The 27,993-nt window shown below is 40.4% G+C and overlaps 1 protein-coding gene across 5 annotated transcripts in view; it reads right to left on the bottom strand.

The window, feature by feature from the left end:
• The window catches only part of LOC116970895 (F-box/WD repeat-containing protein 7-like), a 102,502-nt gene that overhangs the window by 52,709 nt on the left and 21,800 nt on the right, over positions 1-27,993 (bottom strand). For 2 of the 5 annotated variants that reach the window (XR_004411349.1, XR_004411347.1), the window contains exons 2-3: positions 15,410-15,495; positions 14,357-14,697 (exon numbers count right to left, since the gene is read on the bottom strand). The exons of 1 other annotated variant lie outside the window; for it this stretch is intronic. The gene's annotated coding sequence lies outside the window, so the exon portion shown is untranslated. Of the gene's footprint in view, positions 1-14,356; positions 14,698-15,409; positions 15,496-15,836; positions 15,868-23,468; positions 24,694-27,993 lie in introns of those variants that run through there. 2 more of the 5 variants (XR_004411350.1, XR_004411351.1) reach the window with 2 other exon arrangements.

Here is a 27,993-nt window from a genome sequence, read left to right as displayed (position 1 = left end):
CATATTTAATTTCCATTAAAAAATTGAGAATGAAGTTGATTTAAATGACATCCTAACTGCATTGGTAAGAAATTGGATACTTAATTAGCGATAAAATCAGAAAGTTTGAGTAAAAATTTGGAATCTAAATGGGCCAAATTCCTCTGGGAATTTTCAACTTCTCAATACACTGATAATACACTTTCCTCGACTTCACACAAACGATAGCATCTGCAGATAACCAATTTAAAGAAAATTACATTTAAGTAATGCCTGGTTGCAGTGATAGACAGGGACAAGGCCATGTATAGATTGAAAACAATGAAGAAAATGATAAAACTGAGGCGCTGTTGTACAAGGAACCAGAACTGATCAGTGTGCATTGACTTTGTGTTTTTTTTTAGTTAAGATATAGGCAACAGTATTTTGGATGAATATATTCATGAAAGGTAGAAGATAAAAAAATGTTCATAAAAACCTCGAATATCATGTTCCAAATAATAAAAATGTGAAATTTCAGTTGAGGCAGCGAATCAGGAAATTTCAGAGCTGTAAATTCTCTTATTAATGGTGAAAATTCATAGTGAGATGTTCAGTTTGTATCATATAAAGTTGCCAAGTTTGCATGCATTCTGGTTTATCCTCAAAAGTGATGCCAGAGAGAGGGATGGAATCTGATAAGTAATCAAACGTTTGTACCAGGGACTGAAGGAAATGGCTTTCGTCTTTGCAATAGTTTGAAGGAATTTTATTTACCACTACTGGAATGTTTGACAAACAGTGTGATGGAATAATGGGAATGAAAGGGTTAAGGAAGATGAGAAGGATGTCAATGTAATATGGAACTAGATATTAAATAATATCATTCAACATAGAGGTTAGTAGATTTAGGTGTATTATTGTCACGAGTACCGAAATACGGTGAAAAGCTTTTGTTTGTATGCTATCCAATCCAATCAGATAATACTATACATGAACACAATCAAGGTAAAACACAAACACAACAGGTAGAGTGAAGAGAAAAATACCAGTGTGAGAAAAAAGTTTCTTAGTATTTCCAGAGAAAATGTCCAATGTTGGTAATGAAGTCCAATGTAGAGTAAGTTCTGAATCAGTTGTTAGATGGGAATGGGGGAAAGAGACTGGAGGGTGGGACTTAGGAAAGATGAGCATACTGGGCAGAGAGGGAAGCACTGGAAAAAGATTTGCGTTGTGATGAAAGAAAAGTACACAATGACAGCAAAATTACAATGACAGTACACAAACGTACACAATGACAGGTCTCAATCTGAAAGAAAAGGTCCAGGAACTCTTTGCTCTTGTTGCAAGTGATATGGCTGAGAAATGAGTTCAAAATTATATTTGTAGTAAAGAGAAGCCAAGGGTCATCTGTTAGTGCAAGAGGCTGCAGATACTATATGTTGTAGGATAATTCTGAAACAAAGGTGTTTCATAATATTAAGCTATGAAACATAAGTAAAGAACATTTATTTAAGAGCTTTTAACTGGGAATGGCCAAACTATAGGGATCTGTAATTTAATCTTATATCCTTCGGGGTCAGGTCGGGGGGGAGTTCCCCCCGCCACGGGTACCATGTAATCCCGTGCTACCTGCTCCATGGCCGGATAGTTGGCAACTAAACCGTCTTCCCCCACCTGGTTTGCCAGGTGAGGAGGGGGCTGTGGACCCCCAGCAGGACCAAAAACAAGACCTGTCAAAGGTCGGATGAGCTCCTACTGAGCCAATGGCCATCCACACTTCAGTAGAAGTTGCGATCACTGTCGTACAAAGCATTGTAAGGCACCGTGCCCGTTGATGTTTTCAACTCTCAACTTTTGAAATAATTCAACATAAGTATCCAAATTGAAAGTTATGACAGGTTTTATTGGGTAGCTGGCATTGCTTTTTATTGTTAAGTTTGCATAAGAGCACTCTAGATCAATGTCAATAATCATTCATATGAACAGGTATACAGTGCATTCAGAAAGTATTCAGACCTCTTCACTTTTTCCACATTTTGTAACGTTACAGCCTTATTCTAAAATGGATTAAATTCTTTTTTTTTTTTATCATCGGCCCGAAACGTTGCCTATTTCCTTCGCTCCATAGACGCAACACCCCATAATAAAAAAGCGAAAACAGGTGTTTAGAAATGTTTGCAAAGTAACTAAAAAGAAATAACTGAAATATCACATTTCCATAAGTATTCAGACCCTTTACTTTGTTGAGGCACCTTTGGCAGCGATTACAGCCTTAAGTCTTCTTGGGTATGACGCTACAAGCTTGGCACACCTGTATTTGGATAATTTCTCCCATTCTTCTCTGTAGATCCTCTCAAGCTCTGTCAGGTTGGATGGGGAGCGTCGATGCACCTGTTTTCGCTTTTTTATTATGAGGTACTATGTGTAGATTGATGATAAAAATAAGAATTTAATCAATTTTAGAATAAGGCTGTAACGTAACAAAATGTGGAAAAAGTGAAGGGGTCTGAATACTTTCCGAATGCACTGTAAATAGCAAGTCTGGGAAATCTAGTAGAGTTATATCACGGTGGCGCAGCGGTAGATTTGCTCCCTTACAGCGAATGCAGCGCTGGAGACCTGGGTTCGATCCCGATTGCGGGAGCTGTCTATGTACAGAGTTTGTACATTCTCCCCGTGACCTGCGTGGGTTTTCTCCGATATCTTTGGTTTCCGTCCAAAAGGCGTACAGGTCTGAAGAAGGGTTTCGGCCCGAAACATTGCCTATTTCCTTCACTCCATAGATGCTGCCGCACCCGCTGAGTTTCTCCAGCATTTTAGTCTACCTACAGGTTTGTAGGTTAATTGGCTTGGGAAAATGCAAATAAATTGTCCCTAGTGGGTGTAGGATGGTGCTAATGTGCGGGGATCGCTGGTCGGCGCGGACCCGGTGGGCCAAAGGACCTGTTTCCACGCTATATCTCTAAACTAAAAAAAAATGTAATTGCTTAACTGATTGAATAAAGAAATAAGGAAAAAGATGCTGAACTCTGGGGATACATCAGCTAATGGGATTAAAGATTAGATTTGTCAAATAAAAATCTGATACTAATATCCTGAATCCAGATAAACGACTCTCATACTACAAACATCTACGACTTCCCAATTTACATTCCCTCTCCATCTGATAAAGTTAACAGATAATATTAACTTAACTCTGGCAGTAATGAATCCATCACACTCATTTCTTCCAAAATTATTTTACAAGTTTGCAGGTTGATCTTCATTGAATTAAAAGTACCCCGGGAGTATTAATACAAATATTATCCAAAAGTCCAGAACATCTGCCAGCTCGGCACCAAAATCTTGAGCATACTAGATTCCTTGAGTATAACTGTAGGCTTAAATAACTCCCAGCATCTGCCTCTACTAACTTGACCAAAAGTCAATTGCAGGTGACATCCAATGCCCAAATAGGAAGTTCATAAAAATCTGTTAAGTAGGGCTAAGGTTATTTTGAACTTGACCAGTTGCTGTCTGCTACAGTTGAACTTGAAATTAACATTCTGCATTTAACATACTGTCAAAGCAGAGACTATACTCTGTTGCTGTACTCCACATGGAGATTCTGACTCTGTGATCATTAGTAGCAAGACCTCATGTTGCAGTGACAACCCCACTGATTTGCATGAGTATTCCCAGCTCTGTAGATTAAAAAGGAATATGTAAATTAAGTTCAATATTTTATTGCTTCTAATTATGTATTAGTGTTTTAATGTGCTTTAGCTGCATTTTTAACAATGTCGTTGTTAAAAGTATCTAAAGCAGTCTCAAGAGTTTTCTTGAATCATGAACTATTGTACCACTCTACTGCTTTTTTTTAAATTGCTGTTTTTTTCCCTTTTTCCTTCCGCCCACAATATTTAATATGAAAAAGAATATGTGATTCTGTTACATTCTGTTTGTAGTTTGTTTGGTTGTTTGTTTGTTTGTTTGTTTGTCTTTTTGCACAAAGTCCGCAAACATTGCCACTTTTCATTTCACTGCACATCTCGTATGTGTATGTGACGAATAAACTTGACTTGACTTGACGAGACATCTTTTTATAATGTCATTAGCTAGGAGGTGAGGCTCTGTACCAAGTATTGACTCCTATCAAAGGCTTGATTGGGTCAAATGGAGAAATATAATATTAAATTCAATGAACCTAACATCCCCCAAATCCCACAAACCTGATAACCATATAACATATAACAATTACAGCATGGAAACAGGCCATCTCGGCCCTTCTATTCCTTGCCGAACACTTATTCTCCCCTAATCCAATCTACCTTCATCCAGACCATAACCCTCCATTCCGTTCCCGTCCATATACCTATCCAATTTAATTTTAAATGATAAAATCGAACCTGCCTCCACCACTTCCACTGGAAGCTCATTCCACACAGCTACCATTCTCTGAGTAAAGAAGTTCCCCCTCATGTTACCCCTAAACATAATAACCATATGATATTCAGATCATCCTAGAATTTTTTAAAGTGTGTCTGCAGAAATGGAGTATACCATGATCTTGATTTTCCAGATCAAACTCTGTTGATTTGTAAGAAATGTAGAAAATAAAAACCAAAAAAGGAGGGATGGGGCAAATAGGCCTGACAGTGGTTTGGAGATACTAGATTCCATCATTAGGAATGTGCATACAAAGTGCTTGAAAAAATCATAATATGCTTTGGCAATGCAATGACCAGAAGAACATAATAAATAGAAGCGAGAATAAGTTCAAAAAGTTCCAACGGTCTTTTATTGTCACATGTACCGATTAAGGTACAGTGGTATGCGAATTACCATACAGCCATACTAAGTGAAAAGCAACGAGACACACAAATATATAAAAGTTAACATAAACATCCACCACAGTGGATTCCCCACATTCCTCACTGTGATGGAAGGCACAAAAATCCAATCTTCTTCCTCTTTATTTTTCCCGTGGTCAGTAAACCTTTAAGTCTACTTTGTCATTCAAGATCACAGCTGATTCTGTGTACCAAGACCATTTTGTTATTCTATCCGCGTGGCGTCCGATTCTCTTAATGCAAAAATCCATCAATCTTAGCCGTCAAGATATCCAACAACTGATCGCTGCAACACGAAGTCTGACTACTAAAGATCACCGAGTCAGAATCTCCATTTGGAGTCCAGCAACACTCAGCATGCCCTGGACATGCCAGTACTTGTAAATCCAGAATTTTCTGACCTTTAGAGCCGACTGCCACAGTTAACTTAATACACGGCCCTGGGGTAGAGAAATGAAAAGTCTGATGCATATTCATGTAAATTAATTTCTCATTGTTGTCCTAAATGGCAAATTAGCCTCAGTATTTGTGCTTTGGTTCTAGATAATGGCTAGAGAAAGCATCCTTCTGGAGTTTACCCTGTCAATCCTAATCAGAAATTTGAATGTCTTGAAAAATGAGAGCTGATCTCATGTATATAGGCCCTTTTAACTCTGGCTCTCCACATGTCACTCACTGTTACTGATATATGCTGCAACAACTCCAAGCATAGCATATGTTGAGCAGGGAGACCAAAACTCCAAATGATGCCATCCAAAACGCAGCATTCACAGAAAGGCTTCTTTGCTATCGTGTTTCAATAACTTTGCCATTAAATCAACATATAATTCACCTTATTAATTGCTTGCTCCAACTGCAAGTAGAAGGTACAGGAGCCTGAAGACTGCAACAACCAGGTTCAGGAATAGCTACTTCCCCACAGCCATCAGGCTATTAAACCTGGCTCGGACAAAACTCTGATTATTAATAACCCATTATCTGTTATTTGCACTTTATCAGTTTATTTATTCCTGTGTGTATATATTTATATTATGGTATATGGACACACTGATCTGTTCTGTAGTAAATGCCTACTATGTTCTGTGTGCTGAAGCAAAGCAAGAATTTCATTGTCAGGGACAAACTCACTTGACTTGACTACTTACTGTGTTATTAGTCAGCACAAAGATCCCTCTGTGCACCAATATTTAACAATCAAAGACCACCTTTTTTATTCTAATTTTACTAATCGCAAAGGGACTGGCAGGCCAAGGAAGACCTCCACAGCTAATGACAGAAGAATTCTCTCTATAATAGAGAAAGATCCCCAAACATCTGTCCGACAGATCAGAAACACTCTTCAAGAGTCAGGTGCGGATTTGTCAATGACCACAGTCTGCAGAAGACTTCATGAACAGAAATACAGAGGCTACACTGCAAGATGCAAACCATTGGTGAGCAGCAAAAATAGGATGGCCAGGTTACAGTTTGCCAAAAAGTACTTAAAAGAGCAACCATAGTTTAGCAATGTTACAAAATTTTGAGATTTTAAAAATCAAGTCTGTAATTTATCCCATCAGATAAAGCATAAAAATAAGTTTAATTTGACACCTAATTCACTTTCATATCTCAAGTATTTAAAAAGTTATGGCCATTTTCATACTCGGAAATGAGCATCTTGTTCCCTATTGATTTTCTATGGACATAACAAAAAAGCTGTGATCTTGAACAGTCAAAAGCCCATAACTTTCTTAAAAATTAAGAAAACTGAATGAAATTTTCAGTTATCATAGATTGAAGCATTCTGAAACAAATATAAAATAATCTTACTTGGATGACCTGAAATTAAAGCATATAATTAGTTAGTTACCTAATTGTAGCTAATTTCAGACTTCAATTACTAGATCTAAACATCTATCCATTTCTTAATAAATGATTAACATTTTTAAATAGCCTAAATGTCCAAATAATATTCACAAATAATTCACAATAAAACATGATTTTTAAATCTCATTTACATTAATTTATAGGCCAAATGGAAGGAATTTAGTGTTCAATTGCTGTAAATAAATGCCCATTTAAATCAGCTTTCCAGTGGGTTCCTGTGGAACGCGCTGGTTTAGAACGTTCACATTGCGGTAGATTTGTGCCCCCAAATGCCCAGAAAAATACTGCGCGATATAATGGGCCCAAATTGAGCTACTCGCAATATTAAACTTTGTATAAAGGGTTCTTTAGAAGCCCTTTTTAATGTAAATATATACAGCCTAACTTCAGCTGTTTGCTTTATGAGACTCTGCGGTTGCTGGCGGTCACGGGTTTAGAGATTGATTTTTAAACTACTATAACTATTTTACGAGGCCTTTAAAACTAATAATAGCTTTTGCGACGGGGTCTTCCAGCGATTTTTCGTTAATAATTAACTAGGCTGAACATCTTCGATTTGAACAGCCTAGAGAAAATCGCGTTTTAAACCCGCCCCCTCTAAACGGCGCCAAAATCGCGCACACCCGTAGCGGCAGATTTTCAAAGACGCTTCAGGTAGGCTTTGCAACATACCTACATAGTTCTGGAAAAAGGTCTTGTGGACAGATGAGGCGAAGATTGACATATCAGAGTGATGGCAAGAGCAAAGTATGGAGGAGAGAAGGAACTGCCCAAGATCCAAAGCATACCACCTCATCCGTGAAACATGGTAGTGGGGGTGTTATGGCCTGGGCATGTATGGCTGCTGAAGGTACTGGCTCACTTTCTGTTATTTGCACTATCAGTTTATTTATTCATGTGTGTATATATTTATATCATGGTATATGGACACATTTATCTGTTTTGTAGTAAATGCCTACTATTTTCTGTGTGCTTAAGCAAAGCAAGAATTTCATTGTCCTACACAGGGACACATGACAATAAACTAACTTGAACTTGAACTTGAACTTGAACTTATCTTCATTGATGATACAACTGCTGATGGTAGTAGCATAATGAATTCTGAAGTGTATAGACACATTATATCTGCTCAAGTTCAAACAAATGCCTCAAAACTCATTGGCCGGCGGTTCATTCTACGGCAAGACAATGATCCCAAACATACTGCTAAAGCAAAGAAGGAGTTTTTCAAAGCTAAAAAATGGTCAAATCCTGAGTGGCCAAGTCAATCACTTAATCTGCACCCAATTGAGCATGCCTTTTATATGCTGAAGAGAAAACTGAAGGGGACTAGCCCCCAAAACAAGCATGCTAAAGATAGCTGCAATACAGGCCTGGCAGAATATCACCAGAGAAGACACCCAGCAACTGGTGATGTCCAAGAATCGCAGACTTCAAGCAGTCATTGCATGCAAAGGATATGCAACAAAATACTAAACATGACAACTTTCATTTACATGACATTGTAAACATTATGGTGCCCTGAAATGGGGGGGACTATGTATAAACACTGCTGTAAAGTCTACAAATGAAACCAAAATGTATAAAAATGGCCTTTATTAAAATCTGACAATGTGCACTTTAACCACGTTATTTTTTCTATTACAAATCTCAAATTGTGGAGTACAGAGACAAATAAATAAATCATCAAGTTCGCTGACGACACCACTGTTGTGGGACGTATCACTGATGAGGATGAGTCAGAGTATAGAAGTGAGATCGACCGATTGACCAAATGGTGCCAGCACAATAACCTGGCTCTCAACACCAGCAAAACCAAGGAACTGATTGTGGACTTTGGAAGGGGTAGGATAGGGACCCACAATCCCGTTTATATCAACGGGACGATGGTGGAAAGGGTCAAGAACTAATTCCTGGGCGTGCACATTTCCAAAGATCTTTCCTGGTCCCAGCACACTGATGCAATTATAGAGAAAGCACATCAGTGCCTCTACTTCCTGAGAAGACTACGGAGAGTCGGTATGTCAAAGAGGACTCTCTCGAACTTCTACAGGTGCACAGTAGGGAGCATGCTGTCTGGTTGCATCGCGGCTTGGTTCGGCAACTTGAGCGTCCAGGAACGGAAAAGGATGCAGAAAGTAATGACCACTGCCCAGTCCATCATTGGCTCTGATCTCCCCACCATCGAAGGGATCTATCGCAGTCGCTGCCTCAAAACGGCAGCCAACATCATCAAGGACCCACACCATCCTGGCCATGCACTCATAATAATAATATCTTTTATTGTCATTGCACATAAGCGCAACGAGATTTGGTATGCAGCTTCCAACCGATGTCATAACATAAATAACTAATAACATTTGGATTTAGATATCCCGAGAACATGGATTGTAAAAAGAACAGTAAAACAGTCAAAACAGATCAACAGACTAAAGTGCAGATGTGTCTGTGCGACGTGACCATCCGAGGGAGACAGTCCAGGGAGGATGGGGGGCACTCAGCAGGGCCGGTTCAGAGCCGCTATAGCTCTGGGAATGAAGCTGTTCCCGAGTCTGGAGGTTCGGGCGTAGAAGGCTTTGGAACGTCTGCCTTGTAACGTCTCATCTCTCCGTTACCATCGGGCAGAAGGTACAGGAGCCTGAAATCTGTTACATCCAGGTTCAGGAACAGCTTCTTCCCCACAGCCATCAGGCTATTAAACTCACCAACAAACACACTGAACTGTAACAGCCTATTGCAGTTTATCTGCTTATTTATGTGTATATTGTACTGAACTGTTCTGTATTTATGCTTACAATATTCTGTTGTGCTGCAGCAAGCAAGAATTTCATTGTCCTATCTGGGACATATGACAATAAACTCACTTGACTTGACTTGTCCCAAACATTATGGAGGGCATTCATTGTATTTGACAATACATATATGTAACTTGGAGGGTAACCTGTAGGTGGCAGTGTTTCCATGCTGCTCTTGTCCTTTGTGGCAGAGGTCACATCGGTGACAAACTGTAGTGCATTTTCTACGTGCTGCTAGTGAAATAATATTTATGGTCGTGGTGGAGTGCCCATCAAACAGCAAATGAGAATAAAAAACATTGCTGTAAGTCTTTAATAAATACAGAAAATGCTGGACACGTATACCAAGCGGATCAGCATCTGTTGACAAGAAACGTTAAGTCTGCTTCTCTTTCCACATGATGCTGCCTGACCCTGAGTATTTATTTGGGTAGTTATTGTTATGCAATTAGGCATGGTGCTTTGCCTTGGCTGCTGATTGAGATTTTAGAGTATTTTTGGAGCTGCACTTATCCAGATAGGTGGAAAATATTTAATCGCCTTCCTGACACGCATCGTGGACGGGGCAGAAAGGCTTGGGAAGCCAGAAGATGATTCACTTGCAGTACGATACCAATCCTTTGACCTGCTCTTGTAGCACAATATTTATTATTTTGAGCAGAGTTTATGGGCAACAGTATCCCCAGAATGTTGATGGTGGGAGTCTTGGAGCTAATAGTGTCAACATATGTAGAGGTTAGAAAGCATGGAAAATACCCTTCGACCAAACTCATCTATGCTGACCAAGATGCCCCACCTGAGCTGTGCCATTTGCCTGTGTTTGGCCCATATTCCTTTAAACCTTTTCTATCCACGCGGCTGTCCAATTGACACTTCTTTGAGATGGTCATTGTTTCGCACATTTATGGTGTAATACCTATTTTTACTTATTAGCCCATGCCCAAAATCATTATTATTGAGACGGTGCGAAGAGAAATGATTATGGAATCACAATGAACATCCCCTTAGCACTTTATGATGCTAGTGATCGATGAAGCAGCTGAACAATTGGGTGTACGACTGCCCTGAGGAGCTCATGCCAGAAAATTCTTTACGAAGATCACTGACCTGCAACAACCACAAACATCTTCATTTTTACAGGAAATCATTCCTATTTATTTTGACCTTGATTGCACCGACTTGTTTTACCAAGGCCATGATGCCACGATGTCAGCCTGAAGGGCCCCGACCCAAAACGCTGCCCATCTATATTCCCAAGCCGCTGAGTTACTCCAGTACTTTGTCATTTTTTGTAAACCAGCATCTGCAATTCCTTGTGTCTACATGATGCCATACTCGGTCAAATACTACCTTGATAACACAGGCAATCACTCTCACCACACCTCGAGAATTCACAACCTGTTGTGACCAAGAGTATAACTTCTGGAACCAAGCGATCCTAGCTAAACCCAAACCGGGAATCACCGAGTTACTGATAAGCAAGAGACATATGATGGTTCAGCAAATGCCACCATAATTTTGCTGATAATTGAGAGTAAAACAATTAGATTTGTCATAGTTTATTAGCTGAATTGGATTTGCCTTGCCTTTTGTATTAAGAGCATACTTGGGAATCTTTCTACGTTCTCAATTGAATGTCAGCACTATAACTGTAACTGTACTGAAACAATTTTGCAGAAGAACAGAAAATTCAGTAGACAAATTCGTACTAAACATAGAACTGCACAGCACAGGCCCTTTGGCTCATGATGTCCATGTCAAATATGATGGCAAATTAAATGAATCCCTTCTGCCTGCAAGTGATTGCTATCCCTCCATCCCCTGTTCAATCTGCCAGAATGTTGTCTGTATCTAGCACTTTCAGCTGTTCCTGATATCAATAGCACAAATCAAATTGGCTGAAAGCTGGGGTGCTGATGGCAAAAATAATGTAGAGTCATAATGCAAGTAGTGCAGCTATCTCAGTTTCACTGATTCTATTCTGACAATCAAATCCCGTATGTGTGGAATTTGCACATTTTCTTTGTGACCAACTGAGCTTTGCTAGATGCATCAGTTTCTTTCCACTTCCATTTCTGATTGTTAGGCAAATTTGTTACTCTAATTTGCCATTATGTATATACAGTGCCCTCCATAATGTTTGGGGCACACGCTAAAGATGGCTGCAATACAGGCCTGGCAGAGCATCACCAGAGAAGACACCCAGCAACTGGTGATGTCCATGAATCGCAGACTTCAAGCAGTCATTGCATGCAAAGGTTATGCAACAAAATACTAAACATGACTACTTTCATTTACATGATATTGCTGTGTCCCAAACATTATGGTGCCCTGAAATGGGAGAACTATGTATAAACACTGCTGTGATTTCTACATGGTGAAACCAAAATGTAGAAGGGGGGGCGGGCAAATGGTTGTTCATAGGCATCTGAAACAGCAAAAGATTATAGAGACGTAAGTAGGGGAATGGGATTGATGGCATTGCTTTGAGAATCTGCATAATTCTGATGGGCTGAATGATAAGAAAACACGATGAGCCAAACAAAAGAAATTGAAACGAGGCAGCTTGGATTAAAAATTAGTTCAGTGGGAAACAAAGAGTAACAGTCAAGGGTAATTTTGGTAAAAGCAGGGCAGTAAGGTTCTGGATGTACAGTTCCATTGATTTGGATTTAGGAGTCTCAAATAAAAAAAGTTTGTCAATGACACCAGAACTGGCCATATAATTGATAGCGAGGTAGAAAGTTCTAGACTGCTGCAAAAGTGAGAAAATTGAGGGAATTTTGCAAGCTAATTACCAATGCACCCGTTTTCTCTCCACATTCACCTCTTTTAAAATCCTTAGGTGTAGAATATCAGCTGCAAGACATTAGCCTTGTTTTGGCCGCCCAGATTTCTCCTATACTTTCCCTTTAGTGATGTTAATTTCAGTTCCTCACTGTCATTACTCTCATTTCACATCTACCTTTGAAAGATGCACCTACTGCAGCAAAGATTTACTAAATAATTACAAACCCACTGACTCCCACAACTATCTCGACTACACTTCTTCCCACCCTGCTTCCTGCAAAGACTCTATCCCCAACTCCCAATTCCTCCGTCTACGACGCATCTACGCCCAAAATGAGGTGTTCCATACTAGAATATCTCTGTGTGTGTGTGTGTGTGCGCGTGTGTGCGCGTGTGTGTGATCCCACCACCATTCACATCTTCCCTTTCCACCTTCCACAATCGTTCACACTGCAACTCCTTAGTTCGCTCATGCCTTCCCACCCAAACCATCGCCTCCACAGATATTATCCCCTACAACCACAGGTGATGTGACACCTGTGCCTATACCTCCTCGCTCACGTCCATCCAGGGACCTCAGCGATCCTTCCAGGTGAGACAGAGGTTCTTGTGCACCTTTTCTAACCTAATGGTATGAACAATGAATTCTCCAATTATAGGTTAAAAAACCTACACCCCCCCTTCCCCCTTATATCACACCTTTTGTCTTTTTTTCTATCCAATAAAGCAGTGTGGGAAATATCAGGTCATTTTCAGATCTACAAGTATTACAGGAAACATTGCAAAATGTTCCATTCTTTACAATATACATTGATGACTTAGATAAGACACACATTCTTCTTCGTGAGTATGGCGTGCACAGCCTAAAGTTGTAGGACAACTTGTTCTATTTGATTTTATTTGATTGTGCACGTCAGGTTGATTGCATTCGTGGAAACAGGGCGGACCACGTGAAGGTTGCAATCTCCCACCCCAGAAACACAGTGTGATGCATCCACATTTGAAGACAAATAAATTCAGATGAGAAAAATATGCAAGTGGCAAAGGCGTATCACTGACAAAAGCATGCAAACATAATGTGAGAAATCTGAAACTTTTCTATAGAAGGAAAAGAAATGCAGATTTAAATAAAGAGTGAGAACAATGTGTTGATAAGAACTGATCAAAAAATAATCAGGAATCCAAAAAGTACACCAATCTTAATTCCAGAGGCTGATTACAAAAGTAATGATATTTTGATGCAATTCAAAGAGTTTGACAAATTCAATGTCTTTAAAGAGGAATAGAGCAATGCATATTGCCATAAAACTTCACTATCTTGATTTCTGGAATTGGTACGTGCTCTTATAAGGGCTGATTTCAGATAAATTATTTATCTTCTTTGAAATTAAGACCGGGGAATGATTTTATTTAAATATCTGAAATGTTATGAAGCATTAACAGGAAGCAGTTTCCTTTGCGTGGAGAAAGATTTCAAGCTGAGCAGAAGCCTTGTGATTTTGGACTGCTGTCCCCAGGGCCAGAATATCCAATCTGTTTTTTGATAGCACCTTGTAGTTTATCTGTCCAACTTACTAGCAACACCTTGACCATGTTCGTCTCATTGGTGTACAGCATGAGGGGCCAGGTTGCCTACTCTCCCTCCACACCACTTATATTTTCTTGTATTCTTGCATTCCAGGTTCCAAGGAGAAAAATGAATTACTGTGGTTGTTGGCCATCTCCAGTTACCATTTGTACATTCGTATGTATTCCCTGTGCAAGAAAGGATCAGAATATCTACATACCACTAATAATGTGAATGCAAACACGTTCCAACTGGAATATAGATGAATACAGGTAATTTAAACAGTAACTGCCATTTGTAGGTCAGATGATGCAACTAATTTAATATATTCTAGACTGAGAACAAATTATGTTCAAATCCGACTCCAATTATGTACTTTGTAAATTCTAGTAAACAGTGTTATCAAGTGTTGTGACAAACCCACTAATATTTTCTATTGCGCTCTATCTACCCTCTGTATTCATTTTGGAATGAAATATTTATAAAAGGAAACAAAGAATCGATATTGCAGAAGTATATAATTCTGGACTACAACAGGCAATCTGTTGATTTCAACCAATTTATTTATTTTTGTTTTATTAATATAAACAATCACATGGAATCTCTATCTTGCCTTATGTGCCATTTGTACAAAGGCTGTCAGTATCCAAGTAAAAAATATATAATAGGCTTTTATCTTAGCTGATATTTCATCTCCTTTGTTGCTGAATGCTAAGGCGGGCCATTGAAATGCTCCAATGCACTTAAGGCTCGGAGTCGAATTTAAAGCAAAACACTTTACTATGAACTTCCTGGCTTTCACGACTCATAATCCGATCGTAAAATATCGTTAAAAATCCATTGAGAAAACTGCTTTGAAGTTGTTTGTTTGGAAAGTCCCGAGATTCTGAATGGAAACAGGAATAATCAAGGTGAGAATACTTCATCATTCATTAATACTAAGTGCATTTTACTTCATAGTTTCCACTGAAGTTATCAACAGTCATGAAAAAAAAAAATTTGAAGAAAAAAAAACAATCGTGAAAATGACATTGGCAGTTACTAGGATTTAGTAAGCCAGAGCACAATTGCCTGTGAAGCTTTACCTATTGTTTTCCCCTCATTCTGCAAAGATAGTCTGCAAATTTTTCAATCATTTGAATTACTATTAGACATTGAAAGATACTTTGAAGCAGAAGATACATTGGATTATTTATTCACATGGATCCATTTTGGGAACAGGCTAGAGGATTACTGTTATTCAAGGTTAGGTTTCTTGGATGCATTGCTGGCTTCACATTTGGTATTACTGATGCAGAATTTTCTGCTTTTCTTAGCAGTGCAGCCATCTTATTTTTTTTTTTTTTAAATACAAGTGAAAGGTATTGTATGTTCCAGAGTCTCTATGCCCCAGTTACATCAATTTCCAATGCAATTCTTCTTAAATTGATTCCAATCTAGAAATTCCAAGATTGATTGATTAAATGCCAAACTAACTAGGATACATTCTGTAAAGCATTTCCCAGGTATCCAAACTGCTTTGAAATACTCAAAACATTAATTGAATAGGAAAATGGAGATAAACACAGTATTTAATTAGAAGTGAATTAATGCATCACCTGAAATTATGTTGAGACACCAATCAAGAAGATCACTGCATATTGATTGATCCTAGTTGCGCTGATGATGGTAAACCATCCTTGGACTAATAACAGAGAGAAATAAAAACTTGATTTATTCTTTGGCAGATAAACTTTGCAATCTCCAAACATAGCCATTTCTATTAATCGTTTGGCTCTGAAGTGAAGTTAATTAGAAAGTCTTCCAATACACAAAAAAAAGTTTTTGTTCTCCTATTCTGTTCCAATGAAGTTCAATGCACCCACATTACCAACTAGGTACGTAACCCCCTTATTGAAATTGTGGTAAACAATTTCAGATAACGATCATTTTGTTTTAAATTTCAGATTTCCATTATTTACACATTTTCATGGAATTATTTCAGATTCAACTTCTCTCAATAAATACCTCCTTGTTTGAGTTTACCTATAATTGGAGAATCCAATGTTCATATCATTGGTTGTAAGCTACCTAAGCGGAATATTGGGTGCTGATCCTCCAGTTTGCATGTGGGCTCGTTCTGGCAATGGAGGAGACGCAGAGCAGAATGGTCAGTATGGAAAGACAAGGGGAGTTAAAACAGAGCAGTGGGTCCAGACTGCTAGCTATAACAACATCAATGAGGACTGACTCCCCTGCCAACTGTCCTAGGTCCTGTTGCACGCCCCTTCCAATAGGGACCAGTAATGGAAGTACTGGGACATGCTGCCCTCCCCCCTATTCCAACCATGCTACCTCTCCTAATTCCACCCTTACACTACCCCTCTCAACCCATCATTCCCTGCAGTACCTCCCTCAAGTCTCTCTCCATCCCTCTAATCACAGCCCACACCTCTGTTGTGTTCTCACCATCTCCTCTGACATCTCTCTTTCAGATGCAGAACAGTTGGTCCTCAACAGAGCCCTGACATTTGTACCCCTCCTTCCGCACCTCAACAAGATGCGGACACACCACAACGTAGAGATTTTCTTCCGTTTCCTCCGCGCCTTTTTCTATGTGAAGGAGTCCTCACTAGCCAGTGATGACCCCTTCTCCCGTCTCCACCGGTCCCCGTCCTCTTGGACTCCCCCGGACAGCCCTCCACCCACTTTAGACCTTTTTATTTCCAACTGCCGGTGTGACATCAATCGTCTCAACATTTCTACTCCCATGAACAACTCTAACCTCTCCCCCTCTGAACGTATAGCCCCCCCGCTCACTCGGCAGCAACCTTGACATTATAATCAAACCCGCCGACAAGGGAGGTGCCGTAGTAGTCTGGCGAGACCAAGCGCAGGCTCGGCGATAATTTCTCTCAACACCTCCACTGAGTCCGCCTTAACCTACCTGATCTCCCAGTTGGTCAGCACTTTAACTCCCCCTCCCATTCCCAATCTGACCTTTCTGTCCTGGGCCTCCGCCACTGTGAGAGTGAGGCCCAGCGCAAATTGGAGGAACAGCACCTCATATTTTGCTTGGGTAGCTTGCACCCCAGCAGTATGAACAGTCTCTCTCTCACTCTCCCCTCCCCCTTCCCAGTTCTCTGACCAGTATTACTGTCTCTGTTCCCCCATAATAAATTCACCTTTTTCGATCTTCAAGGGTCCAACTTTGGTCTTAACTAATTTTTCCTTTTCACATACCTAAAGAAGCTTTTACTATCCTCCTTTATATTCTTGCTAGCTTACCTTCGTACCTCATCTTTTCTCCCCGTATTGTCTTTTTAGTTATCTTCTGTAGCTCTTTAAACATTACCCAATCCTCTTGCTTCCCCCTCATCTTTGCTACGTTGTACTTCTGATAGAAAAATTCAATAAAATAGCTAAATAAGATGGCGGGGACCACGCTAGCTCTTACAACTTCTCTTTTATTTTTATACTGTCCCTGACGTCCCCTGTCAGCCACGGTCGCCCCTTACTCCCCTTGGAATCTTTCTTCCTCCGAGGAGTGAACTGATCCTGCACCTTCTGTATTATTCCTAGCAATACCTGCCATTGTTGTTCCACTGTCATCCCTGCTAGGGTATCTTTCCAGTCCACTTTGGCCGCCCTCCGCCACATCTCCCCCTGTGGGCCGCATCGTCAGGGGCTGTGGGTCGGCAGCGCGCACACACATGGGGCCGAGTGGAGCGGGGCCGTGCCTCCTTGCAACGTCAGCTGCAGCAGAATTGGACGGTCTGCTCCCTCCGCCCACCCAGAGTCACTGACCCCCGACCTCTTCCTTCCCCTCCCCGACCACCCCCCTCCCCCCCCCGGACCTCCTCCTCCCCTCCCGACCCCCTCCTGCCCCCCGCCCACCCCCGGCTGCAGGGATAGACGGCCCGAGGTCCGCGAGTGTGCAACCAGTCTGGATGCTGGGCCAGAAGAAGGGCCCGCTGTGCTGGCATCCATGGCAAATGCTTACCACCAGTTCATCGCGTGTACTCCAGTTGCGTTGCATGGCAACAGTACGGGTCACAGGTCGTGACCTCGACTGCGTGCAACCTCCCGCGGGGCTGTGTTGTTGTCGGTGAGGAATTTCACGTACTGGGGTCGCTGCTGCAGGGATAGTGTGTTGCCCACCGGCCTAGCGCGGGGCCCCCTTAAGCGCTGAGCACAATTGGGAGCAATTGGTCCAATTGGCTTGAGGCCGGCCCTGCCTATCCCTTCCCCCTACCCTTTCACCTATATGCCTTCCACTGGCTTCACAATTCGCACCTCCTCTATCCTTATCTCATATGTTTTGCCTTTTTATCTCTGGCCGTTGTACAGCAACTTAGACAGGCACAATTTTGGTCATCCATTATTAATAGTAACATTCCACCTTATGAAATTTAACTATGCATTAAAGACATACCTGCTGCATCATAGCTACATGTGGAGGGAGAGACTACATCATAAATTGGAATTTATTTTATTAATCTTGAAGTATTATTTGGACCTAAAATTGCAGACATTCCTGCAATATTTTCCTTAAATTATTTAGTTAGAATATGGATTATGAGCACATTTAAAACTATGAAATAAAATTAACTTCAGTGACCTTACTGAACACAGAAATTAGTTTGTTGGCCATTTAAGAGGCTACTCAGGCGAAAACCTATTAAATTGCCCACTTTGTGGGAATGAGCAATAAATGAACGTCGTTAATCATCATCAGCAGGAATCTCAACACATTCAAGTCAAGAGTTTTATTGTCATGTGTCCCAGATAGGACAATGAAATTCTTGCTTGCTGCAGCACCAAGGAATATTGTAAGCATAAATACAGAGTTCAGTGTGTCTATATAGCATAGACCACACATATACACATAAATAAACAGATAAAGTGCAGTAGGCTGTTACAGTTCAGAGTCCGTTTGTTGGCGAGTTTAATAGCCTGATGGCTATGGGGAAGAAGCTGTTCCTGAAACTGGATGTACCAGATTTCAGGCTGCTGTACCTTCTACCCGATGGTAGCGGAGAGATGAGTTCGTGGCCAGGATGGTGTGGGTCTTTGATGATGCTGGCAGCCTCTTTGAGGCAGCGACTGTGATAGATCCCTTCGATGGTGGGGAGGTCAGAGCCGATGGACTGGGCAGTGGCCACAACTTTCTGCATTCTTTTCCGCTCCTGGATGCTCAGGTTGCCGAACCAAGCCACGATGCAACCAGCCAGAGTGCTCCCTACTGTGCATCTGTAGAAGTTCGAGAGAGTCCTCTTTGACATACCGACTCTCCGTAATCTTCTCAGGAAGTAGAGGTGCCAATGTGCTTTCTTTATAATTGCATCAGTGTGCTGGGACCAGGAAAGATCTCCGGAAATGTACACGCCCAGGAATTTGAAGTTCTTGACCGTTTCCACCATATCCCGTTGATATAAATGGGATTGTGGGTCCCTATCCTACCCCTTCCAAAGTCCACAATCAGTTCCTTGGTTTTGCTGGTGTTGAGAACCAGGTTATTGTGCTGGCACCATTTGGTCAATCGGTCAATCTCACATCTATATTCTGACTCGGCCCCATCAGTGATACGTCCCACAACAGTGGAGTCGTCGGCTAACTTGATAATGGAGTTCGCACTATGTCCGACTACGCAGTCATGAGTATAGAGTGAGTAAAGCAGAGGGCTGAGCATGCAGCCTTGAGGCGCTCCCATGCTGATTGTTATCGAGGATGACACATTTCCACCAATACGGACAGACTGTGGTCTGTGGATGAGGAAGTCGAGGATCCAATTGCAGAGGGATGCGCAGAGACCCACATCTGAGAGCTTGGTAACCAGCTTGGAGGTGATGATTGTATTAAATGCTGAGCTGTAGTCAATGAATAACAGCCTGACATATGAGTTTTTGTTTTCCAAGTGGTCCAGAGCGGAGTGGAGAGCCAGTGAGATCACATTCACCGTTGATCTGTTATGGCGGTAAGCGAACTGCAGTGGGTCGAGGTTCATGTCGAGGTAGGAGTTGATATGCACCATAATCAATCTCTCTAAACACTTCATCACCACAGGCGTTAGTGCCACTGGTCGATAGTCATTGAGGCACGTCACCTTGCTCTTCTTGCTATATCAGGCGATAGCTTGTAGTTTCATCCAAAGTGATATCACTGCCATCTCGAAATTAATTCAGAAAATCAATATTTAAATCCTAGGAGTAGAAGGAGATCCTGTAATACACAGGCAGTGTATTCTGTAGAAATATTGTGCAAAACCACTATGACTGTATGCCCACAAGCAAAATGCAGCCTGACTCCAACAACCTCATGTAGCAGGCTTGCCATACAATACAAACTGATCATTTTGTGGCCAGTCTAATGAGGTCAGAGGGCGACTATTGCTGAGATGCGTTGTCCACCACAACAACAACCATCCTCCGAACCCTGAAACTTGTCAGGTGAGAATGAATGCACAGTCCTCCTAATATGCATCTGATGAAGCTACAGCAACCATGTGTAAGTCTTTGAGAGCCACACTCTGACTGTAATAACGTAGAAGCCTTCAATACATTTATCCGAAAGACCCATACCGATGTTGGAAATCAACATTACTATTCTTCAAACAAAATAAAAACTGATATTATTTGTACACGGCACTCCCAATGAAAAGATTCTAAATGTCGGGAGTAAAGCTTGGATTGTCAATACTCATGTTATTGATTGTAAAATAATTCTGTCAGAATAAGTCCCTTGCTTCATTTCCAAGAGATGGAGAGTTGCATCATAAATCTTTCAAATATCTGCAACTGGAGAATAGGAGACACGTGAATGGAGGGATTTAAGTTAGAGCTGCAAATCAGAGTGTAGCTATCTGATTCAAAACATTTTTCCACATAGTGCACTTGATATGGAGCAATCAATTACCTTTCAGTATCCCCAGCCCCACATGATGCCAGCAAAAAAAGTCGCCTCCGCTGTAGATTGGTTTATGCATGACAACCAATCATAGTAGAATAGCATCACTAACCCCACCCTACTGTACGATTTATATTAACACCCACTTCCTGTACTGCTCAGTCTTGGAAGCAGTTATGATGTTCTGACAACTAACAACCTGCTGTACCGCTATAGTTTAAATGCTGATTAAAGATGATCTTGGATTTCAGATTGTATGACTCAGTTGTTTACATCCGCTAATAAGGTGAGTCCATGGCTAAACTCTCATTCACCATAAGAACATTCAATGACCAGGATGCTGGTCGCACAACTTTTAAACATTTCATTTGATATTTCTAAGGCAGAGATAGATAGATTCTTGATTAGTACCACGGGTGTCAAGGTTTATGGAGAGAATGGGGTTAGGAGGGAGAGATTGATCAGCCAAGATTGAATGGTGGAGTAGACTTGATGGGCCCAATGGCCTAATTCTGCTGCTATAACTTATGACCTTATTTACTGATTTCAATCAGAATAATATAATTCACATTAAGGAATCATATGTTTTGCCACTTAAAAAAAAAAAAATAATGGTAAAAGTGAGCAGGTTTTATGTCTTTTAAAGCTAGGGACAAGTAACAAATAAGACTGAATAAATTAATATAAACACACATCAAAGGATTAAAGTAAAATATTTGCTCTGTGTATTGTTTCAGATGGATCAGAACTAACATAGAGTAATAGTTCTAAGAAAATATAACTACTGAGTTTTAAGATGACATTATAGTATGACAAATGAGAATCTGCAACCTACAGTGCCCTCCATAATGTTTGGGACAAAGACCCATCATTTATTTATTTGCCTCTGTACTCCACAATTTGAGATTTGTAATAGAAAAAAAAAATCACATGTGGTTAAAGTGCACATTGTCAGATTTTATTAAAGGCCATTTTTATACATTTTGGTTTCACCATGTAGAAATTACAGCTGTGTTTATACATAGTCCCTCAATTTCAGGGCACCATAATGTTTGGGACGCATGGCATTTGCAATTGCTCAGTTGTATTTAATTGCCTCCTTAATGTAGGTATAAGAGAGCTCTCAGCGCCTAGTCTTTCCTCCAGTCTTTCCATCACCTTTGGAAACTTTTGATTATCAACATGACCAAAGTTGTGCCAATTAAATTCAAAGAAGCCATTGTGAGACTGAGAAACAAGAATAAAACCTTAGGCTTACCAAAATCAACTGTTTGGAACATCATTAAGAAGAAAGAGAGCCAAGTCAATCATCCGATCTGAACCCAATTGAGCATGCCTTTTATATGCTGAAGGGAAAACTGAAGGGGACTAGCCCCCAAAACAAGCATAAGCTAAATATGGCTGCAATACAGGCCTGGCAGAGCATCACCAGAGAAGACACCCAGCAACTGGTGATGTCCATGAATTGCAGACTTCAAGCAGTCATTGCATGCAAGGATATGCAACAAAATACAAAACATGACTACTTTCATTTACATTACATTGCTGTGTCCCAAACATTATGGTGCCCAGAAATGGGGGGGGGCTATTTATAAACACAGTTGTAATTTCTACATGGTGAAACCAAAATGTATAAAAATACAGTTTAATAAAATCTGACAATGTGCACTTTAACCACATGTGATTTTTTTTCTATTACAAATCTCAAATTGTAGAGTACAGAGGCAAATAAATAAATGATGGTTCTTAGTCCCAAACATTATGGAGGGCACTGTATATGAACAAATTTGTTCTTCCTCGCTAGTCAGAATGGAGTATCTTTAGGGGACAGCTACTTTCTGGTTTAGGCCATATCAACTAGAATTTTTAATTCATGGCAAAAATCACACAAGAGTGCATTATGAAAAGAGATTGAGATCAAAGAGCCAGAGAAAAAACAAATTTTATAAAATCTCCAATTATTAGAATTGAAAGGATGAGGAGTTGCACATGTAAAAGTTCAAATCTAGCGAGGCTGCTTATAGAAATAAAGACTGTTAAAAACTAACCTGCCCTTGAATGTACAAGATGTAACTTTCTGCTGTATTTCAAAAGTTTCTGGTGGGTAAATTCTGCAGCCTCACATCCTTCAGGGGAGATATGGTACACCAAAACTTAAACTAACCAGGAAAGTAAGGATAGTGACTTTCTAACTTCAGACCTTATATCTGCATGTGCAAATGGCATAAATTGTTTTTCAACTTATTTTTAATAACAGAATGCCCCCCCTAACTTTGTTAATCCTATCCTATGATTATAGCCAGTAAATTAATCTTAACATCTGTATGCACACAAAACCTTTAGAGATAATTATTTAGTCCAAAGCCAGTATTCAAGGTGATTTTTTTTAAAAGACACACACAAATATGCACACACAAATCACATAAGAAAACAGTGTAGGCTGTACAAAATTAAACACATTTCAACTTCCATGAACTTATATAACTAATACCAATTAAAACATCAAATTGCGGAATCCATTAACATGACGCACTATTCCAGCAGAAAAAACTTCTGAGGAAGGTCAGTAAATCATCTGATCCTATTACAAAATCAATGGCTGCAGTACAGTTCTATTGCTCACAGGCTGATCACGGCCAAATATGATATTGGATAGTTACACGCAAGGTCAAGGAGAAGTGAACATATTCTTAATAATACTTTTTCATTCCATACTGCACCAAATATATTGGAAATCACTATGAACATTTAATGAACTTGAAATGTAGTTACCTTTTGATGGTTGAGCAAACCATTAGAAAGTCTTTCCAGTTGCCCTGATGTAAAACTGCAAGGAAAAATATCTTTGCAGCAGTTTGGGCGTCCCAGCCTCTTCATTAAAGAAGAAATGATACCGCAACCACAGCCACACATTGACTTATTGAATCGGGCAATTCTGTCCAGATATTCTCAGTAAATCAGTAGCCACACACATAAAATGGCCAGGTGCTTCGTTTAAATTAAACTAGAGCTCTCTAGTTTAAATCACGACTGACAAAGAGAAAAACCCATAGTTCCTGGAAAGGTAGTAGTCGTAATCTCATTGTCAATGTAACTGTCAGTAAAGACGGGTTGGCTAATCACAGCTGGGTGAGACAAAGTGATGTCGGCTCTCTTTCCTCTCTGGAATCAGCAGGAAACAAAAGCTAAGAATCTGTTGCTAGAATAAATTTGAGGAAGACTTTGAAAGTGGCAGTACTGTCTCCAGCCACAGTCATTGATTCCTTCACAGTCCTTCACAAATGCTTTCAGCCGTGCTATGCTACCTCAGCACAATCAAACCAATCTGTTCCCCGAGTCACTGGACTCTTGCTGTTCCCAACATTCAAATGAAGTAGGCCACACCCCTCTGTCCAGCGCCCAGAGTCTGCTCGATACGTTAAAGAGGACTGCTGCTGCAGTGTCTAAATCGACAGGAAAACAATGTATTTTCCTCCCTCCCACCTCCAGTTAAAACCAATGCACCCTTCCTGACACCACCCTTTAAACAACTGCCAATCACACAGACAAAACCATAAGATAATTATACAGTTTCACTCGCTTGGGATTTATGTTGAAACAACTGATAGTTAAACATTAAAAAATGGGAACCTTTAATGATACGTGGTTATAATGATAATGGTTACAATTTGAAACTAATACAATGCAGTTATTGTGTGCAATTATAGTTTTTTTACAACATCAATTTGACAAAGAATGCATGGGAGCATATGAAATGTATAATATCCATCACATGCAACTAGCATTTGTGTATGCTCGGGTTCAGAATTAATCTTCCAACCCCCATCCTAGAAATTCAATGGTTAGAGCCTTTATCTTGCCTCAGACCCTTAACCCGATTCCTCACCAGATAAACAGAATTTAAAGAACTAGCTCGCTTGATACACATGTCCTTCAAGCTCAGCTATAAAAAAAATATCATGGGATTATTTTAGTGATATCACAGCTAAAATTATATAATTGACAGCTCAGTTCAAAAGCAGTTATTCAAAAGTACTGGGTAAATCGGAACACAAAAATAACAAACAAACTCTGTCAAATAACAAATAATAGCTCTGTCATTTAGGTGATTTCCTTTATTTATTAGTCTTCTCAAAATTCAAGATTATGGATTATTTTCAATATACTGCAAATGACACCTTTACTCATGAATTTAAAGTACTACACTGCAATATGAATTAAATGTGGGAAACTATTTAAGCTTTTGTTAATCTGCTGCTCCGAGTTGCTCTAAATTCTCAGCATGATTGGCAGTCATGATTTAGCTGCCTTAGCATCTGATCAAATTAATTTGATCCAGACATACTTACCTGCATTGGATATAATAATTGAAGGGATAATATCTAGTTTTATATAATTCTGCGAGAAAGCATTACTGAAAAACCATCTCCCAGAAACAGTACACTTATCATATCACTTTCAAACAGCCACTGTACAATGCAAAAACAGTACTGTACAGTGTATTGCAAACTGCCAGCAGCTCCCTAAAAATGTTCATTAATTGGAATTGTACACGTACTTTGAGCTTTACCAGCACTCACACAATTTCAGCACTGGGCGACTATATTAGAGCTGGAATAGCATGTTTCATGCGTAATCTAGCTATTTTACAGTAGACAGAAAAATGCACTCACAGTATTGTTTCACAATGATCTAAAAATAATACTCCATACTAAGCAAGATTTTAAACACTACGTAATTAGTATAAATGGCACTAAAATAGTTAGATATTTATCTTTGATCAAATAAGCCCTTTGATCAAATTTTAAAAAAATCACTTTTCAATAGTCTCTTTGACAGAAGTGCAAAACTAAATGTCCCAAAAATGTCACAATCCGTAAATCATTTTAAATAACCAGATATAACTGCAACACAATGAGGTTAGTATTATGTAGATTCAAACAAAGTAATTTGGCTTCAAAGTACACCACTTAATCCAGCAAATTTCTTTTTCATTTTCCATGAGCTATATTTTAAATACCACTAAATTGTCTACGAGGAATTAAGATGGACACAGTTTCAGCTGGTATAGATACCAAAGATTACTGAGGCAATTTAAAAAACGGTGGAATCCTCTGGTACCTGATGTCACTAAATTATTTATCATATTCACATAATTAAGTTTCAAGATCTGTGAAAACATGTTTTTTTTAAAAAAACTTTTGCAATTTTACATTGTTTTCCTTGACCAAGATGAGTTAGTTGCAAACTTCACAAGAATGTCAGCAAAATACCCTAATGCATTCGTGCACAAATGCTTGGTCAGAGTGCCCGTGTTTTGTTTGACTACATCTGCATGTACACGCACTCATGTGCTATTGACATGTTGCTGTGTGCTAAGTTTGTACAGCAGAGCCAGGTCTTCAATTGCATTGGATCTCCTCGACACTGGTCCAAAATGATGCCCTGTTAAGTGCATGATGTAGTTTGTATACAATGGTCCCACAAGGGCAGCACGCCAGAGAACCGGGTTCTATCCTGACTACGCATGCTGTCGAAGATGGACACAAAATGCTGGAGTATCTCAGCTGGACAGGCAGCATCTCTGGAGAGAAGGAATGGACGCTGTCTGTACAGTTTGTGCGTTCTCCCTATGACCTGCGTGGGCTCCAGTTTCCTCCCACACTCCAAAGATGTACAGGTTTGTAGGTTAATCGAGTTTGTAGGTTATTTGGCTTTGGTAAAAAAAAAATTGTAAGTTGCCCCTAGTGCGTGTAGGATAGTGTTAATGTGTGGGAATTGCTGGTCGGTGCAGACTAGGTGGGCCGAACGGCTCATTTCTGCGCTGTACCGCTAAACTAAACTAAACTAACATTTCTCAGAGCTGTAGCAGGAACAGCTGAAGCAGGATCCCTGCTTGATCCGAAGTGACTGCACAAGCAATGGACAAGAAGTTAAGTTAGTAAAGGGCCTGTCCCACTTAGTGTCCTTGGCACGCAAATTACGCGACCTCGTGGTCGCATTGAGCCGCGACGGTCCCGCTTGATTTCATGCGTACACACAGCCGTCTGGAGCGCGTGACGTCATTTGAAGATGGACACAACACTTGGTTCAGTAACAGCTACTTTCCCCATAACCATCAGCTTCTTGAACCAACCAGCACAACCATGATCCTAATTCGGCAATGATACAAGGTGGACCATTCTGCACTATCATGGATTTGTTTGCAAAATGTGTTTGCACTCGTCTTGTTTTTGCAGTATTTCTCTTCTCTCCATCTTGGATAATTTATGCATAATTTAAGTTATTGTGTTTCGTCCGTGTCTATGTGGCTGCAATGCTGCTGATAGACTTTAATTGTACCTGTATCTCACCATGCTTGTGCACATACGCATAAGAATCAGAGCTATACAGCATGGAAACTAGCCCTTCAGCTCACCTTGTCCATGCCGACCACATTGGCATGCTGAACGAATCCCATTGGCCTGCGTTTGGCCCATAACCGTCTAAACCCTTCTCACCCATAAAACCATCCATATATCTGTCAAAATGTATTTTACATATCTAAATTTTATACAGCTTCCTCTGGCAGCGATTTCCAGTTATGGACTACCATCTGAGCGAGGTCCCTCTCTGCTTATGGCTATGTCCTCTAGTTTTAGAATCCTCTATCCTGGAAAAAAGACTGAGTATTCACTTTATCTTTACCCCATTACGATCTTGTGCACCTCAATCAAGTCACCCCTCAGCCTCTCACGCCCAATTTAAAAAAAAATCCCAGCCTTTCCAATCTCTCCTTATAATTCAAGCCAGCACACGGGTAACATTCTGGTGAATCCCTTCTGCACCATTTCCAACTTAATTATATTTTTCCTATAGTTGGGCAATAAAAAACATACAGTACCCCAAGTGTGGCCTCACCAACACCTTGTACAGCTAAATAAATGAATACTTTGTCACTAACATTTTTTGCTTGCATACCCAAAGTATGCAAATGGTCGCCACATAAGGGCGCTAACAAAGTTACAAAGTATACACAGTATCCGTGACAGGTCACCCTTTGTTCTGGCCCTCCCCTCCTTCATGGCGGTCACCCACGCTGGGTCCTACTTTGTTCTTTCCCTCGGCAGCGGCGTCCTCACTCCCGCGTGGTACGTCCTCGTCCGATGGTCGACGGCATCATCAACCGCTCCGCTATCGCCGCCGGGTCTTCTCCGGACACCTCCATGGAGTAGACCCAGGTTGCAGACTCGGGCTCCGTCGACTCGCGGGCTCTGGCCTGACCGACTCCGCCGGTTCCGACCTGCGGGTGCTCTGG

This window comes from Amblyraja radiata, chromosome 1, assembly GCF_010909765.2.
Source record: "Amblyraja radiata isolate CabotCenter1 chromosome 1, sAmbRad1.1.pri, whole genome shotgun sequence".
In the NCBI taxonomy this organism is placed as follows: Eukaryota; Metazoa; Chordata; class Chondrichthyes; order Rajiformes; family Rajidae; genus Amblyraja; species Amblyraja radiata.
Note: the sequence above shows the minus strand (reverse complement) of the source record. Positions and strands in the feature narration are given on the sequence as shown.